The following is a 19,841-nucleotide window of genomic DNA, read 5'->3' as shown; positions in this document are numbered from 1 at the left end:
ACAGCACAAATGGGGTGGAAGATTAACCAAATGGACGTGAAGACAACATTCCTCAATGAAGTGCTTGAGGAGGAGATCTATATAGAGCAGCCAGAGGGTTTTGAGCAGTTCGGCATAGACACACTCGTGTACAAGCTTAAGAGAGCTCTTTATGGGCTCAAGCAGACTCTGAGAGCATGGTACACTAATATCGACAGCTACCTTCAAGGATTGGGCTTCACTAAGAGGGAGGCGGATCCCAACCTATACTACATCATGGCTGGAGTGCTTCCGCTCATTCTAGCACTCTACATTGACAATCTTATACTGACTGGAGCAGCCTGATTCATGATTGCAAGGTAGACCTTGCAAGGGAGTTTGAGATTAAGGATATAGGGCTTATGCACTATTTCCTTGGGTTGGAGGTTTGGCAAGGTGATGGTGACATCTCCTTGGGGCAGGGCAAGTACACGCAGGAGATTCTCAGGAGGTTTCATATGCAGGATTGCAGGCCCACGACCACACCTCTAGTCACAAATTGGAGGAAGGTGGATGCTAGCAAAGCAGAGCAAGTAGACGCTACATTATACAAAAAGCTCATCAGGTCGTTGATGTATTTGGTCAACACATAGCCTAATATTTGTTTTTCAGTAAACTAGTTGAGTCAGTGCATTATGGAACTGACCAAAGTTCACCGGGTTGCTGTGAAGCATGTTTTGAGGAATCTCGAAGGCACAACAGATTATGGATTGTGGTACAGACGGGTTGATGGAGTGAGGCTTGAGGGCTTCACATATGCAATTGGGTAGGGTGCTCCACAGATCGAAAGAGTACGTCAAGTTGCGTCTTCAGCATTTGGTCAGTAGTTGTTTCCTGGTTTTACAGGAAGCAGAGATCAGATGCACTTAGTTCAGCAGAGGTTGAGTACATGTCTGCCGGTTTGGCAGTGTACGAAGTTATCTGGATGAGGAAGCTGCTTGTGGGACTTTTTAGATAGGGGATGGAACCCATTCTGATACATTGTGACAATGAGAGTTACATTAAGCTCTTTGAGAATCTAATGTTTCATGATCGCTCCAAGCATATCAAGATTAGGTATCATCATCTCAAATATTGTGTGCAAAGAGGGATAATGAAGCTATCGTACATTCCAACAGAAGAGCAAACAACAGATATCTTGACCAAGGCATTGGCAAGAACCAATCTATTTCAGAGACAAGTTGGGAGTTGTAAAAAATCCCTTCCTTGCTAAGAGGGAGTGTTGAAAAGTGTAGTGAGTGGAAGGACTTCTCTGGCTTGTGTCGTAGCCAGAAATACCACGATTTGTCTTTCCTTTGACCATGGAGCAAGTTCATGGACATGTCGAGTTTATTTCCAAATTGCAAGAATAATACTCACAAGTTCATGTGTAGAGTTGGCGAATCAGTTAAGTGGATCCTTCTTTAGTTTGACTACAAGATCAACTAGTAGTTATGAGTGCAATAGAATGAGTTGGAGCTTCAGCCATTGATTGAAGCAAAGACAAGTTGTGACTCCAATTATAATTGGAGAGAGAACTAGTTCGAACTCAATTAACTTGTCAACCACAAGTTATAAGTTTGTACTTGCCAATTTTAACATGGACCGAATCTATAAAGGAAGGACGAAGGCACAAAGATTAATCATTATTGAGTGCACAAGTTTGAGTGAGATCTCTTTGGTTCTAGAGTTTGTATCTCGGAGGAGCTAATGCGCAGTAGTGAGGAGACTGCCTTATAGCAGAATTGCTCTAGGATTTAGGAGTTGTGTCCTAAAGAATAGGAGGTCTTGTGCGCTAGGAAATAGGAGGGCTAGTGCACACAAAAATAGGGCCAAGCAGAGCGTGTAACACTGCGGTCATTGTTCACCTTTATAAATATCACAATCTTATAGGCACATGGGCCAAGGGCAAAAGGGTCAGTGATTCCAAGACTTGAGAGGATATTTCTACATAAACAGATTTTGTTGTTTAGAATAGGCCTGGAGGCTGACAAATGGCAGACAAAGGGACAAAAGGCCAAATGGCACAACGGTGTTTGGCCTGCAAAGACTGACCAAGTAATGACAGGGCCCGCCATCACAAAAATCTGAGTACAAGGATAGGTGAAAGATTTTTTATTGGTCCAGAGAATTTGGACCAGGCTGGACAATAAAAACCAGGAAACATAGTTCAAACAGGGATAAGGGGGAGAGCAGAGTTCTCTTGGGTGGGTGCTTCGAGTTTCTTTCTCGGGAAGTTGGGATCTATCGCTGGAAGGGAGCCATTAGCAAGAATCAGTGTAATGCTTGGGAGAGGATGTGATATTTTTTTTTCGTTGCTAGTCACAAATCTGGAAGTGCGTATATAATCACTGAAGCAAGTATTCAGGGGAGAAGCGTATCATGGTTGAGCACTGGAGATTGGTGGAAATTCCTTCAAGTGAGGATGGCAAACCTCTGGAGTCCCTTAGCTGCCAGGGTCGAGGTTGCTCCTTAGAGTCCTGTCTTCTCAAGTCTTGGAAGTCAGCTCCGGGGTGACAGCTGCATAAGGAGTCAATGGCAACTTGTCTAAGGTTGGGAGGTTAGTATTGTCCCAAACTTGATTTCCCTGCTGCATTTAAAGCAGATGAAGCCTATGTGCAGTAAGACTCTACAAGATTTAACCACATTATGTGTGGATCACTAGCAAACCTGCAGGAGTACGATGTGTATACTGAAGTTATAGGTATAGATGATAGGAACGTTGATTTATGTGTAGCCATGTTGATCCCTTTTCCAATTATGCATTTTTAGTTTAGCAACATTTAGTTTCAAGCTTGGGAAGTTAAAGATTGGTTTTGTGCGTGCTGGTGGCATTGTATCTGCGTACTTGTGTTGATTTTCTGGAGTCATATCTTTTACACTTGAAATCTATGTGCAATTGTTTCAATTTCTGCAGCTCTTGTGTGGGCTCATTAAATTCTGTTGTACTCCAGCTCTCTGCGCCATGGATGTTGCAATTCTTGATTGTTAAGGAATTTAGACTTCTGTGATCCATAACATTGTTTAGATAATCTTCGGCAAAATCACATAAACCATCTTTTGTCGACGCATTTCGAACCAACCAGTGTGGTTCAACTTGTCCTGACGATGAACCACACTAGTTGGTTCGAAACGCGTCGACAAAAGATGGTTTATGTGATTTTGCCGAAGATTATCTAAACATTCTTGATTGTGTTGGGCATGATGGAACGTTGCACAAGAGCAACAACACTCTCAGCCTGTAGACACAGCGTTGGGACCTTACTCTGCACTTGGGTATAAATGTTGCTCGAATGCTGGTCTGTCTCACAACCACAACTAAATTAACTTGCTGGTTGTGTCCTCTCTCATCCAAAAGTCGAATTCCCTTCTCTGGGCAGCATTTGGCTTGTTCATTGGAGAGATTTCCATCCCTCCAAAACCTCATTCGTGTCATTTCAGCAGGAACTTCTTACAGGTTTGTCAATCAATGATTTTCACACCTTGCCAAGTCTGATTCTGTCACGAGAAAGGATGAAACCATTTTTACATTGCAAGATTACAGCACACGGTGTGTTTTCCCTATACACCACATGCTTGTCTGTGCACAGTTACAATATTTTAGTGTTATGAATAGTTACTAATCTGCGTGGTAGAAGGGGTGGCATAAGGGATATTACACTAAAATTCAAAATAGAATGTTGCATGTTAGACACTCATGTTAAATAAATGTACTCCACGAGTTGATAGCTATGCATGCCCCAGTCAAACAGCATACAGATCTCCTTGTTGTGATGCAAGCTCTATGAAGGTCTCATACTTAAAGGACCTCATCACATCCTTGGTTACTCACTTCAAGCTGGTGACATCTGGAGTGACATTGACAAACATAGCATGGAACTTCAATGGTGGAACTTCCCTTTCGATGACATCTGGAGTGACATTGACAAACTTAGCATGTTGACTGTGGCTTACTGTAACTCTGTCTTTTGTATTTACTTTGGATCAGTTCGGTAATGTGTGCCTTACTAATGACTGCGCAATTGTTAGTTCTATTAGTAGGTGTTGTTGACATAATTGCGTACAAGTTTTTCTAGATTGCTAACAGCGTTAAACAATGCTAGGGTCACACTCTTCCAAGTGTGAGTGAAGGCTTTATTCATGTACCTTTATTTGATAAACTACAAAAGGCCCCTGCTTCATTCTGGGCGTATGTGTTTTATCCATCATACCCACTTCTTAGCAAGTGCCACTGCTTCCTTTTAAAAAGGAGCAATGCAAACAATTCTTAATTGTCCTTAGTTTAATAATGGCCTTCATGGTTGTATTTATGGACTATTTCTAAATTCGATAATTCCTACTTATCCTCTTTGGAATGCCCAAGATTCTCAATTGTAGAAAAAAATAAAAGATAATGCCAAATTTGTAGGGTTCATACAGAGCTCAGCATAGCAATCCCATGATACTTTGTCTATTATGAGTACTTTTCCATGCATAAGTACAGTTTAATGTAGGCACCTAATTCCAATGCATTTGGCAGTGGGAATCTGGAGTGATTTCAGTTGTTTCTACTTAGTCATTCTTAAAGTTCTCATATACCTGGTATAGAGGATGTTGCATGTATTCTGTATGCTAGGGGTAGCATGCAAGCCTGCCCCATGGCAATCTGATTGTTCTCACTTGTTTTCTGCATTTACCTCACCATGCTTGTACTAAAGAGAATTGTGCATAGTATTGGCAACATACCAGTTTATTGGATGACAATGGGGATGTTTACTTTGATTAGAATTATTCCCTACTCTGTGCTACCCTGTCATGCATCTTTACACGGGTTTTACCTCAAATCTGAGTATGATATGTTACTTCAAATAGCTGGTTGTAATGGCAGAGTTGCTATTTCTGCTCTGTAATGTAAGGTACACCTGAAATCTGACTATGATATATGGTTACACATATACATAGAACTTGGCCTCGTGCTAAGTGCTTTCTTGAGGGATATTTTACCAATTAGAGAATCTAACGCTAACCTCATTCAAGTGTAATCATGATGAATGATTGCATGGCTGGGAAATGGTACCTTCTTTAGAGTTGATTTCAGTTTACATTTCCAAGATTTGAAGGGATGTTTTGATGAATGATTATAGCATATTAAATGGCTAGGATATGGCACTTTCCATAGAGTTTTTCAGCTTGCTTATCCAATATATTTTGGTATTTCAGGCATGATTTTGTTCTGTTTTCGAGAGCAAATGCATGCTCAGTATAAGAGACCTATTCTTACCTTCTCTCATCAAATTATGGCTATCTCTCCCATGTTACTGATGTCTGAGGAGGATATACATGGAAACTTTCAACACCCATCTTGGGTTCTTTCTCATGATTGTACCTGACAAATAGCAAGGACTTTGATACATAACCTATAGCTATTCTTGGTCCAGGAAGAAAGTACCCGCAGTCTTTTGCTTTTAGTGATACCATCGATGGAGCATGTTATTGTCACTGCTCAGTATCTACTAAGGAAACTACTGAAGGATAAGGCATGTAAACATGAGCCCTCAAAATGGTAAACTCTTCATCAGAGGGGGCTCAGTATTCTGCTCCACGTCTCCACTATTAAGACCCTGATATCTATATCTGCATGTATGTGTATGTAGCACCTCAATGTGTTGCACCCATGACTGGTGTCAAAGAGACCATTCAACAATCTGACTCTCACCAAATTGCTATCTGTGTATGAGTTGAGGGAGTATGTTCAGCCAGTGGGACTGTCTTCTTCTAATAACCAGTCGTAGTTGCTTCTTAGTAAGAAATGTGGATGACACTCCTTTTGATTGATTCCATGGTCAGAGGGTTGCCAAAATAAACCTTATCATAACAAAGTAGAAACGCCACATGCAGCCTTCATTGAACAAAGAGATGTATCATACACACAGAAATCATTCATGGAGACCATGAGAACAACTGACTTGCTTGAAACCATTACAATGGAGAACTTACCTTTTCTCAAGATGTTATGGAAAGACCAATATTTGCTAGGAATAACCCAACTCAAAATTTTATGTGCTTTCATTGACAGTCTACTGACCAACATGAGCTTTACTTTTCAGATTGTGATGTTTCAAATGCTGAGAATAGTTCATCTATTTCATAGAAGTAGACACTAGTGCCCTTGATGTAATGGCTTGGGACAGACCAGGACAAGGGGATTACAGTAATGGAAATGTCCATGGAGTAGTCGATGAATAATATATCATATGATGATCCAATGTTGACTTGTATGTGGTAGAAAGTCAAACATACGATGGTAACCAACTTTGCACTAAATCATGCCATAGATAGAGCAAAAATAATAATAAATAAATAACTAATTTCCCCATTCTTGTAACCGTAACATGAGAGTCGGAAACCTAGTAACCACCTCCCTTTGATTAGATTGGTAAAGGGTTGTGTTACAGAGCGCAAGGAAGCAGCAGCTGGGTCAGCGTAATTGCAGGGTGGTTTGGGCTAGTATAGCAGAGAACAAGTGTGTTCTCACTTGAACAGATTGCCTTATATTTGATTCAATAGTTCAAGATCAATAAAAGACCACATCAAGGAAACAGGTTTTTCCCTGTTGGGTTTCTTGAGAAAAATAATTGTGTAAATTTGTGTGTTGTGCTTTTATATCTGTGTGCCTAATCCGTTGCTTATAAGTTGTTAAGAAATTATGTATCTTGGTGAAAAGTAAACTAGTTCAGTTTTCCCCGCCAGTCACCTCACCCCTTTCTTGGATACTTGACACTGTATACTATGCATATTAGAGTAGGATGCATTGCATGTTTATTTTGCATAGCTACTATCATCATATCATGTTTTCATGCTAGAATAGATGCACTTAGATTAGAGTTGCATCATAGAATAGATTTTCTTTTCTATATGGTTTATTATTTGATGAAAACATGGGCGATAAAAGTATGCCCATAACACATGCTTCCAACATTGTTTGTGATGTGCAGGATACAGGTTTGCAGTCCTAGGGGATTGTTGGTGTTCTCATGACCTCCCCATTCGAGTACACTAATCGTGCACTCTACACAAAGCTCATGTCCCAGTCGGAGCCAGATGTTACCCACCAAAACTGGGTGACCCCATAGAAGAATTTTTCTCTTAGACATCTCTTCAGCCGACAACCAACAAGCCCTAAAAGCCACCGATGTAGTCAATGTATTGTGCCATTTGATCTCCGCTCCTTGAACTAGTCATATGTCTCCTTGCCCATTTGTCGAAAGCATATGTTTGAAGGTGAGCAATCCAATCCTAAAGGTATGTTTTTCATTGTGCAAACGGTTGCTTATGCTTGTTTTTCCTTGGGCATCTTGGGCATGGATTATTGGGTGACTTGGAAGAAGAAAGGGTTTTGACAGTCGTTTTGTAACTTTGTTCCCTCACCTTAAATGGGGGGTTAATCCTCAATCCTAGTCATGTGGGGTCTCCCCTATTGGCCTATAGATTTAGGAAGAGCAATACTTGGGAAACCCTAATTTTGGTAGCACGGTCTTGTTTTCTCGTTCCACAATTTTCACTCCCTTCCATACATTACAAGCCCTATTTCATCATCTTCCCTCTCTGGATCCACATGACCACTGGGTCCACGCAACACTAGTACACCCCCTTCCCCTTGTCCACATTTTTGGGTCGGGCCTGGAAATGTTGCCCTGTAGATTGATGCAACTAAAAGAACGTTAAAAGCATATCATGGCCACAAGCAAGAAACAAAAGAAAATAATATTATAAAATGCAAAAGATGGTCGAGACATGAAAATAACACATGGGCAAAAGCCAAACATGAGCTCTACCCCTTATCATTATGGCCATCACCCTGGTTCCTAGGGCCCCATGAGTGCCCCCACATCATTAAGGAACCCATGCATGTCCCAACCCCTAGTGGGCGATGAACTGCCCCACCCTAAGGGGGTAATAATTGCTTACATCATACACAGCGTGCTCTCATCTCTTGGAGCCACGAGCAATAATACAAAGAAAAATCAAGAAAAGGCAAAAGGCTAATGAAGAAGGGTGGAAAATAACAAAGGTCAAGGTAACTCATGTATCCATGATTGCTCCATCCTACATCTATACACCCAAATATGTGGACATCACTCATCATTACCATCCTTGAACCCATGGCATTTGGCTTTCAGACTCTCGTGTCTCCATCTATTCATCATCATTCACATGGAACCTATCAATTGGAGGGTGTAAGGGACATGTCTTTCCCCTTAAGGGTTGGGAACACCTAATAGGGTTGTTTATTAGCCACTTCTACCTAGGGAGGTAACACTATTACGAGCTTCAAGCCACAAATTTGGAAGAGAAGCCCACTAAGAAATCACAATGTGCCCTTGATTAACAAGCTTGGTTCACGTAGATTCACTAATGAAATATTATACCTGATGGTGTGGAAGCACATTGGATCTTATATGTAACTGCAAGTGGTTTCATCATGGGTTGGGCAACTTAATTAGGGCCCAAGCCCACCAGAGAATCATATTGACACCCCAGAGGAAGCGTTAAGAGCCATGGGACTCCATCATGTATTAGAGCATCACTTCATGCCATGGGAACCTTCATTGCACCCTTAGCACCTCCTAGTGTACATACCAAGAGTTATCTTAGAAAAGATAAGGAAGTTATGTTTTAATTATATTTGGAGAGGTAGTGGGGAGTATAGAGAAGGAAGTTATGTTTTAATTATATTTGGAGAGGTAGTGGGGAGTATAGAGAAGGAAGTTATGTTTTAATTATATTTGGAGAGGTAGTGGGGAGTATAGAGGGTTGCATTTGGCCAGCTCGAAAAGGATTGGCCTTCCAAAAGAATGGGTAGGATGGGGCCTAAAGAATGCCCATCTTTTTGGACAGTCACTTGTTACTCGATCTCTTTGGAATTTCATTTTCAAGTCCAGTTTGTGATGGGAGATCCTCCTTAACGAATATATTTCCACTAACTCCATGATTGATTAGGTAAGAGATGTGCACTAAGACTTAAGGTGGTGCGCTAAAGAATTGCTTTGTGATGCGCCATGCTAGAGAATTGCTTTGCGATGTGCCACGCTAAGGAATAGCATTGTGATGCGTTGTCAAATAGCATTGTACAATGCTAAGATAATAGATTGCACTAGGCTACTAGTAAGACAAGTGTTGTGCTAGGGAGGTGAGGGGCACTAAGCTCTTTTTCCAAAATGTGTCAGTGCAGTTATCTGACTTTGTTGACTTAGAGAAATAGGGATGCTCATTTCTTGAAAATACAAGGGGGGACTCCAAATTTTAGAAATATCAAAAATTTGGGGTTGTTGTAGCTACTACAACAATCCCTTTATAGTAAATGCTACTAAATTAATTCCAAAATTTGATTGTAGTGTTCTTTATGCATTTGGTTAGTAATATCGTATTCATTTTGACACAATGCGCATAGGATCTAGGAACCTTTATTAGGGTAATTGCAATTGCTAATAAATAGTTATCAGATCCTTTATGAGGGGAATTTACATTCTATTGTAACCTTTATGAGTGTAATTGAAATGGAAATCATTATTCATGCTTGGCCCATGATTATCTACCTTAGCTTTCACACAACAACTCATGAGGCATTCCACCATTGTGATGTCATCCACCTTAGCTTTAACACAAAAATTCAATTCATAACCTTATCGAGAATAACAATTCAATCCCCTTACCTTATAAGCTACCGTAATTGACACAAGGGATTCACAATGGAGCCTATGCTCCAAGATTTAAAATCAAGCTCCAACAGATGCTCCAAGATTTAAAATCAAGCTCCAACACATGCTCCAAGACTTAAAATCAAGCTCCAACACTATGTTGGTACGTCATAACCCCCAGGTGCACTCACTTTATATATCCAAAATATGAGCCATTTATTTCAATTTTATACCTAACTAGCCTTCTAGCCTTCTAAAAGCATCAACTAAATATCAATAAAACTAATGGGCCCACCTTGAAATATAATAAAATATCTTGGACCAACTTATCTAACTCCTTAACATGCAACCACTATGGGGGTAGTTACTTAAACAAGTCCCAAAAGGTGCCATTAAAGCTTAGATCCAAAATTACACCACCTAAATTGCCATTAGGCAATATTTCACATACTAATATCCCCTCATCAATATTGACTAGGAGCACCTTGCAAAATACATATATGTGTATCAAGTAGAAGATGAAGAAGGTGACATAACATCACATCAAATCCTGACTTTACGTAAACTTCCTTCATCCCAAGCATAGATCTCAACTTCACAAACTTTGCCTTTGTAAAACATCTAGTGAAAATGTATACTACATTGTATTCACATATATAAAACTCCAACTCAACAATGCCATCAAACACAAGATCTTTGATCTTGTCAATATCTAGCTTTAGACAAAAAAAAAAATGATTCTTTTAGGAGGTAGTATTACAGATCTGATTGGTCATTCCTATTGAGAGAAATTTCAAAAGATTCATTCAAAGAAGGAAGGATTTCTTGCTCAACAATAGAAGGGCAAATAACTCCCATCATTAAAAGGTCAATGTGAGAAAGCTCTAACAACTAAGCAAAGATGATTGATGTGATGCACAGCATGTTGTTCTCATGAACAATAGATGTAGGAGAACCCACAACCATAGGTAATGTGCTTTAGTTTTATGTTTCTGAGGTCAGATCAACACTATACAGTTTCAAGGGTTAATTTGACCTACACATAGATATGTGAAGTAAGAGGAAATGGATCAATTGACTAAGTCTATGTGTGGTCTGGTGAATACATTGGTAATGGCAAAAAGTATGAGCTGATTACCCAGATAAGTAGAGTACTCTGTTGTTGTTTGCATCAGTAATGAATGGCCTTGTTTTCAGGAAACAAAATCAATGCATGTGTTGCTTAAATCAGATCAGAATGAAGCATATCCCCTACACTAAGGCATTATTTTCACTTGGCATGCTAACCACTTCCCCTATTGCTCATATTGCTAATCTCATCTTGCACGTGTTCTCTAGAATGTGGGGGTGGCACACATCGAAAACTTATATTCAGTCTTGTTAGCAGCAGAAAGGGTGTTCCTTGTTTAGTAATTATTGGACTTTACGAGGCATCATGTGAAAAAAGAAAGATTGGAAACTATATTTGACCCTATTTCAAGGCGTACTTGTAGCAGCAATAAATAAATTCTGTAACAGACTTGAGACAGAATTACCAATAGCAGTAAACTTTGTTTTGGGGCTTTTGGTGGAACCGTGGTCAACACCAGTTCATATTTGAGAAGGTTTTAGCCACAAGGAAAAATATAAGGATTTCAGCAGTCAATAATTTTAGTCCAAGCAAAGCCATGGAAAAGGATAACTCCTTTAGGAAGATGTTGTTTAGCTTAAATTAATGCATACACTTCCAATTTGCAGCCAGTCACATACAATGTAAGCTTGTACGGAGGAAGATGAATTTCTTCAGAATGTTTCATTACCATACAACAATAAAAGTGTATACTTCCAGATTTGATAAAGAAGGGATACATTGGAAGTAAATGACTCTTTGAGAGTATCTTGTATAGCATGACGTGGAGGTTTGTAACAGTCAACAATTCAAAGAGGAGCCATATTCCAAGCTTAAAAGGAAGCAACTGATTGTAATTATTTGTAAGAGTGAGCTCTTCTTATTTCTGGAAAGAATGTTTTTGGCGTGGAGATGCAGTCTTTGAAAGAAATTTGCTTTCCCTGATCTATGATTATAATGGAAAGGTCTCAGATCACATTCATTGGTTTCTGATTCTCAACAATGGGAGCATTCTCTAGCAGCTATGGTGCTAATATACAGTCCAAAAACGCACTCACACAGCAATAAAACTCTCAAATCGCAGCATGCACCAGACAGACTTTGTAGATATGATAGAGGGGTATCTCCAACAAGTTTGAAATGCTTGGTAGATTGAAGAACTAAAGCCAAATCTGAAGAGCGCTCCAAAAAGGATGATATAGGAACTTGAACATATATAAACGCCCAGCATGATAAAGGATAAATGAAGATGTTTAAGGGATGATTTCAAAATCACAAGTGGACCTCATCATTTTAATGCTAATTTTCGACAGTTGTTGGTAAAAGGTAGTTAAAGAAGAAGCCAAGTCATTGTCTATTAGGATGCTCTATTACCTTTTGTTTGAACCCCTTGACACAATTAAAGATAAGCCAACTTACCACTTTCATGAAGTTTTTTATGGATAAGGATGGTGACACTCTTAAAGAAGGGGGGAAACATTGTCCAAAGATACAGTTGACATGGTCAAACCACCTTAAAAGAGAAACACGCCTCTATGAGTATGGTTGTGGGGTTGTTAAATTGCACATCTTTAAAGTCAGAACCATTATTAATGGAGGGTGTTATTTTGAAGACCGACCAGCCAACCCACTCTCCAAAGACCATTGAAGCGCACAACATAGATGAAGCACCTACTAACTCTGCTGGAGCAGTTAGAAAGTAGCTATTGTTGTTACCACACATTACAAGGGCACTCATCCGATTTCATGCGCCTGAGCTATGTCTTTAAAATTTGTCATCAGGTTGCCTTGTTGGGGAAGCACCCTAGTTTGATAATGTTGTTTTAACAACCCTTGACCTATCTTTGCACTAATCCATATGAGATCCACGATTCCAAGAAGGTAGCTATGTCAAGGAGACAGCTAGCACATCATTCAAGTTCATGGAAGATCCCAAAGAGAAAAGCTCCCAGCCTAGAGGAAGAGTTGTGGCCTTGTTAACTTATTTTATTATTTATTCTAGGATAAATTAGGGGATCAGGAAATGATTAAAGAGATTTTCTTATTTTAGGGCGAGACAAAAAAAGGACATTTAAAGGAATAACAGTTCAAATCCCCTTACCTTACAAGCAACCCTTGGATAGCCATGAGTTATTCTCCCATGGAAGGGATCACAAACACTTGAGCCTGTATGAGAGGAATTCACATTCTCTCGAATCTAGGGGAATCTCAATTTCTGTTATAAGTAAAAGAATAGGATTAGGACAGTGACCTTCCCAGTAGTTATTCTCCCATGAAAGGGATCACGAACACTCAGAGCCTTGAAGGGATCACGGACACTAGGAGCCTTTATGAGAGGATTTATATGCTCTCAGAGTTAGGGGAATCTCAATTTCTGTTATAAGTAAAGGAACAGTATATTGGAGAGTTTATAAGGAGAAATCTAAATCGATCTGATAAGTCACAAAATATGATTTGAGACTTTATGAGGGGAAATGTAAATTGATTGTGAATCTCCTATTGTAGACTAAGGCAGTGAATGAGGCAAGCCTTATAATTTTGCCCTGCCCTAATAGTATTGGGAGAATTTGCATTAAGGATTGTTTAACGACAATCAACAAAAGGTAATGAGTCTAGATCATGGAAAACAAGTCGAAAAGCACCCAACCATCAATTTCAATCAACATAATATATACGTGTCGTTGATGACTAATAAGAAGTCCAACTATATGACCACATTCTCTTAAATTGTAAAATAGCTTACAAAATCTGGAATACTAACCTTGCTACACAGGAATGTTTAGATGCTGAAATTCTGGAAAATGGTGGCTGCAAAAGCGCTGGAAACTCCTCATTCGTGGCTGCAAAAGAGCTGGAAACTCTGGTAACTCCTGTATATAAAAATCCAACCAATCAGAAAAAGGGTAATGAATTTAAAAATAACTAAAGACAGGACTGACAAAAATACCAACTCACTGTGAAAGCATTGTTTGTTGATAAAGTTGGCCACCAACCACCGCTCCATATTCTGCTCCATATTCTCCTCTGCAACTTTCTCCTTTGTGGCATTGCTCTCTCTCTCAATCTCAGTTAATACAGATCCACAGACACATAACAGAAACATATACACACATAACGACGGAGCACACATGACAAGCATAAAACAACGCAGACAAACACACAACACTATGTAGCACACAGCACATTGATGGAGCGCTCCACCACAAAACTTTACACAGACTACCTACGAGAGAAAGAGGAGACTGCCTGAGAGAGAAAGAGAAAGCTAGCAGAGTCTGTTTATTGAACAGAGACCAATTTGTTTTATCACCTTGCCTTAAATTTCCTGCAAAATAGACCAATTTGTTTTATCACCTTGCCTTAAATTTCCTACAAAATGAATTAGACAGACCAACAAATTAAGAGCTAAGGACTAAATAATCAGAGGTCACTACAAACTAGTTTATATTATACTCGTTCTGGTTGGTACTTAGTGTGGTTCTGAATATTCAACACAACTTCAAACCATAATAGCATTAGTTGGCGATCATAACTAATGTCGTATATGAAAGAAAGCGAAAGCAAACATATAAGAAGAATTTCATGAGAATAGTTGGAGAAGATATAAGAAGAATTTCATGAAAATGGTTGGGGATTGTTGATGTTTGTTTCCATGGTAACTGGTAACTATCCTCATTGCGCAAATCCTATGACTAAGGTAAATAAATTTATACCAATTTATGGAAAGGCAGTAAGGTATATAGTCTTCTGCATTGGTTGTTCATCATCTATAATTAGAATTTTAACATCTACATCTAAATTTGATGGGTCCAATGTGTAAATTAGTACCTCCATTTATAAGGTCATTCAGCTACAGAGAGTTGTGCAACAGCAAGTTCATCAACATCTAAGCGAACATATCCCCACACACCAGGCCTTGGCCGCACCGCAAGAACAACCCATGGTGGACGTATGAAGGCCTCCTGAAACACATCATATTGTCATGAGAACCAAATAAATAAGCACGCATTTTATAACTGAGCTAAATAAATTTAAACCAATTTATGGAAACTCACTAAGGTATATAGTCTTCTGCATTGGTTGTCCATATCATCAGAATTTTAATATCTACATCTAAATTTGATGGTTCCACCGTGTAAATTAGTACCTCCATTCATAAGGTCATTCAGCTACAGAGGGCGGTCCAACAGCAAGTTCATCAACATCTAAGCGAACATATCCCCACAATATCCCCACACACTTGGCCTTGGCCGCACCGCAATAACAACCCATGGTGGACGAATGAAGGCCTCCTGAAACACATATCATATTGTCATGAGAACCGAATAAATAAGCACACATTTTATGACAACACACTAATTTTGAAATCAGCTGATCCAGTAATTGCAATAATGTTGCAGGCATTTTAAACAGTGGAAAAAGTCTGATTATACCTGGGTTGACCTCAGCACATCTCCAAATAGTCCAAAATAGATATTATGGCTCTCATCATTCTCTCCTGTTACCTTTGCTAGCTAGTCAATTTAATAGCTGATAAGGCTGCAAAGAAGAAAGAACAAATAAACCAAAAAAAAAATCGCTGGTAGGTCTTTTTAGGTGATACATTGGCCGCGTTGGTACTCAAACACTTCAGGAAGGATGTATAAAACCCCAGCTGTGCGACTACTCTATTTACACCAAGCCATTTGGAAGGAACGATATCTAATTCCCGCCATCACACAGATTGCACTGCAACGAGACACAGATAAGTAGTTAGGTAGGTCACATAGAGCCGCTAAAATAACACATATTTGATTACCTATATTCCCCACACAGAGCAATTTATATTATCTACGTTATTATTACTTTGGCCTCCGTAGAACAGGCAATGGTTAATTAGTTGCACGCCCGCAGCATACCCGCTTTTCTTTACCGCCCGCATACACGCTTTCGGTTCCATCCGTGCCCACGTGTACAAGAAAAAGAAAAGAAAGGAGACGTTCCCAGCTAACAATGTTCTACGGAATTTTTCCGTTGTGTTGCAGATATTTTCTTCCCTTGTGTTACATATCTGCAACCAGCTGCAACTCTCACAAAGCCTACAATCCCTTGTGTTACATATTTGCAACCAGCTGCAACACTCACAAAGCCTGCAATGAACAACCAGCCAAAAACAGGCATACTCAACATTCATTCCAAATCATGTTCCCAAAACGCACAAAACACCCCAAAAAAGAATACCAAATACCCTGCTATGTACCCTCCTTCCGGAGACAAAAGACCGTCACCTTCATGGTCCGCTCTCTTTCATGGTCCGCTCACTTTGATTGCCAATTGAAAGTTGAAGAAAAGCGCTCCAAGTGAATACCAATGAGGCCTAAAGGCTTTTTACACAGAATCCTTGACGCATCCTTGACGCAGACGACTGAAATAGATTGAATTCAAAGCAGAACAAGCAGTGGAGATGGTCGCAGGTGAGATAGGACCGATCGGCTAGAAGGCACCACAAGGCTAGAAGACAACAGAAGGCAAGCAAGAAGGGCGAAAATCGTCAATCCTCCCTTGCCGTTATGTTCTTTTGTGAAAGCTCCTGTGCAAACTGGTACTTCACACAGCAAGCACCTGAATAGGGCGAAAATCATCAATCCTCCATTGCCGTTATGTTCTTTTGTGAAAGCTCCTGGGCAAACTGGTACTTCAGACAGCAAGCACCTCCATAGGGCGAAAATCGTCAATCCTCCAAATGCCGTTGTGTTCTTTCGTGGAAGCTCCTGCGCTTTTTACACAGAATCTTATCCTTGACGCAGACGACTGAAATAGATTAAATTCAAAGCAGAACAAGCAGTGGAGATGGTCGCAGGTGAGATAGGACCGATCGGCTATTAGGCACCACAAAGCAAGCAAGAATGGCGAAAATCGTCAATCCTCCCTTGCCGTTATGTTCTTTTGTGAAAGCTCCTGTGCAAACTGGTTCTTCAGACAGCAAGCACCTGCATACGTCGAAAATCGTCAATGACCAAATGCAGTTGTGTTCTTTCGTGGAAGCTCCTGTGCAAACTGGTACTTCAAAGTTCAGACAGCAAGCACCTGCATGTGTTGAAAACCGTCTAAAAACCCCGAAAAACCCTCTCCCATAAATGGACGAGTTGGCTGGCACCTCTAATCGGCCCACCCTGTCAGAAATAGTATCTTTGGCTGCCACAACAGCCCACTCTCTGCCATAAGTGGAAACGTGGCTCGATCTTTAAAGCCCGACATCCAATACCGAATCAGTCGCGCCCCTATCGAATTTTTCTGGAGTCGCATTATAGTTTGATAAGATTTTTTTGAAGTTTTTAATATTTCAAAAAAATATATCAAATTATTAGACAGCCCACTCTCTGCCATATGTGGAATCGTTGCCTCGATTTTTAAATCCAGGCACCGAAGTTTTTAATATTTCAAAAAAAAAAACAAATTATTAGACAGTCCACTCTCTGCCATAAGTGGAATCGTTGCCTCGATTTTTAAATCCCGATACTGAATCGGGACGCGCCCATGGCAACTGAATCAGCCGCACCCCTACGATCTTATTATAATATTTTTAAATTAAATGAATGAAAACGACTGATAACAGAATGAAAATGACGGCTCACAAACAAATTTGAAATGTGAAAATGACTGATAACAAACAAATTTGAAATGTGATGATGAATGAATTTTTTTTAATTAATTGGATTCTGTTGAACACAGTTTCCTAAATTAACGAAAAACTTAAAAATTTTATTTTATAATTGCAAAGTATTTTTTAAAATTTAATATAGATTTGTTAAATGATATAAACTTTTAAATTATTTTTTATAAAATATTAATTTTACATAAATTAGTTATTAGTTAACTTTAAATAATTTAATTATTTATTAAATAAAATTAATAAAAATGTGTTAAAATTTTTAAAGTAATTTATAAAATATTACTTTTATAACTTTATATTAAAATGAAAATTATATTATTAAATATTTTTAAAGAAATAAAGTAAAAATAAACAAATAATATTTTAAAATTGAAATTACTTATTTATTGAATTAATTTTAAAAGAGAATTAAATACAATTTTAAATCAATGATGAATACAGTGTTGTTAAGACGTTTTGGTGGTAGTTCATTGTGTGTGAATGTATTAGTGTAAAAAACTAAAATGATTATAAAATTACGATATCAATATAGTTGTGTTAGTTTATTTTTTTTAATATTTTTTTCTAAATTATATTATAATGTTTATTTTTTCTTTTGTTTTAGTTTATTATTATTATATTACATTAGATATCATTTCTTTAAATGTAAAGTGTATTATTAAAAAAAAAATTATGAAAAATTATGTTTATTGATCTCCAATAAAGTACTAGATTTAATGGTAGATGTTAATTTATTTATTTTTTAATTATAAAAAAAAATATATTCAATATAATTTAAAGAAAAAAAATATGGTAAGATGTTAATTTATTTATTTTTTAATTATAAAAAAAAAAATTATATTCAATATAATTTAATAAAAAAAAATAAGGATTCGTTGGTTTATAATTGTAAAATATGATTTCTTTTCAAGTCTCATTTTACATATTTCTTATATTATTAACATTTTCTTAAATTTCTTACTATTATAACATTTTCTTAAATTTTTTCATTATTTCTTCTTAAATTTCATTTAAGAATTCTTGAAATTCTTTAGGGTTTATTATTTCTTCTTAAATTTCATTTAAGATTTTTTATGGTTTAGTAATTTAGGAATAAATTTTAAATGATTAAAAAAATATAAATTAAAATAGAGTTATATTGGTTTATTTTTCTATTTTTTTATTATTATTATTATGGTTTCTTTTTAATCTTTGTAATTTTTATTTTAATTTATTACCATTACATTATATTATAGACATCATTTTTCTAAATGTAATGCATATTATATAAGAACAAACTTTTTCATGAAAATTATCGTTTGTTAGTCTTGTATAAGGTCATGGATTGTCAATGATGATCACCCTTCAAGTCTCACTTTACATGTGGTTTTTTTTAACACTTTACATGTTTATATCTAAATTCACGGTTATGTGATCCATATTGAATAATTAAGAAAATACTTTCAGTAGTAATCACATAGTAAAAATTTTTGCCGACACGTTTCAAACCATCTAACTTGTCTAGATAATGAACCACACTAGATGGTTCGAAACGCGCCGGCAAAGCTTTTTCCTATGTCATTACTACCAAAAATGTTTATATCTATCATAACTTTTGTAAAGTTGTTTTCTGGTTTACTTTTCCAAGATTTCAAGGGTTGTTTTGATAAATGATTATAGCATATTAAATGGCTAGGATATGGCACTTTCCGTAGAGTTTTTCAGCTTGCTTATCCAAGATATTTTGGTATTTCGGGCATGATTTTGTTCTATTTTCAAGAGCAAATGCATGCTCAGTAGAAGAGACCTATTCTTACCTTCTCTCATCAAATTATGGCTATCTCCCCCGTGTTACTGATGTCTAAGGAGGATATGCATGGAAACTTTCAACACCCATCTTGGGTTCTTTCTCATGATTGTACATGACAAATAGGAAGGACTTTGATACATAACCTATAGCCATTCTTGGTCCAGGAAGAAAGTACCTATAGTCGTACGCCTTTAGTGATACCATCGATGGAGCATTTTATTGTCACTGCTTAGTATTTATTAAGGAAACTATTTAAGGATAAGGCATGGTAAACATCAGCCCTCAAAATGGTAAACTCTTCATCAGAGGGGGCTCAATATTCTGGCTCCACGTGTCTCTACTATTAAGACCCTAATATCTATATTTGCATGTATGTGTATGTACCATCTCAATGTGTTGCACCCATCACTGGTGTCAAAGAGACCATTTAGCAATCTGAATCTCACCAACTTGCTATTTGTGTATGAGTTGAGGGAGTATGTTCAGTCAGTGGGATTTTCTTCTTCTAATGGCTAGTGGTAGTTGCTTCTTAGTAAGAAATGTGGATGACACTCTTTTTTATTGATTCCATGGTTAGAGGGTTGTCAAAATAAACCTTATCGTAACAAAGTAGAAACG

General features: G+C 37.9%; 1 long non-coding RNA gene across 1 annotated transcript; it reads right to left on the bottom strand.

The window, feature by feature from the left end:
* Positions 1-13,543: 13,543 nt before the first annotated feature.
* Positions 13,544-17,093, bottom strand: LOC149139328 (uncharacterized). Its single transcript, XR_016264568.1, has 7 exons — positions 16,050-17,093; positions 15,681-15,911; positions 15,216-15,510; positions 14,930-15,074; positions 14,611-14,744; positions 13,738-14,107; positions 13,544-13,652 (listed from the first exon to the last, which is right to left on the bottom strand). It is a non-coding gene; the product is annotated as an uncharacterized LOC149139328 (long non-coding RNA).
* Between the last annotated feature and the right edge of the window lie 2,748 nt (positions 17,094-19,841).

This window comes from Pinus tabuliformis, chromosome X (assembly GCF_031772625.1).
Source record: "Pinus tabuliformis cultivar Carrire ecotype Pingquan chromosome X, CPIR1, whole genome shotgun sequence".
NCBI lineage: Eukaryota > Viridiplantae > Streptophyta > Pinopsida > Pinales > Pinaceae > Pinus > Pinus tabuliformis.
Note: the sequence above shows the minus strand (reverse complement) of the source record. Positions and strands in the feature narration are given on the sequence as shown.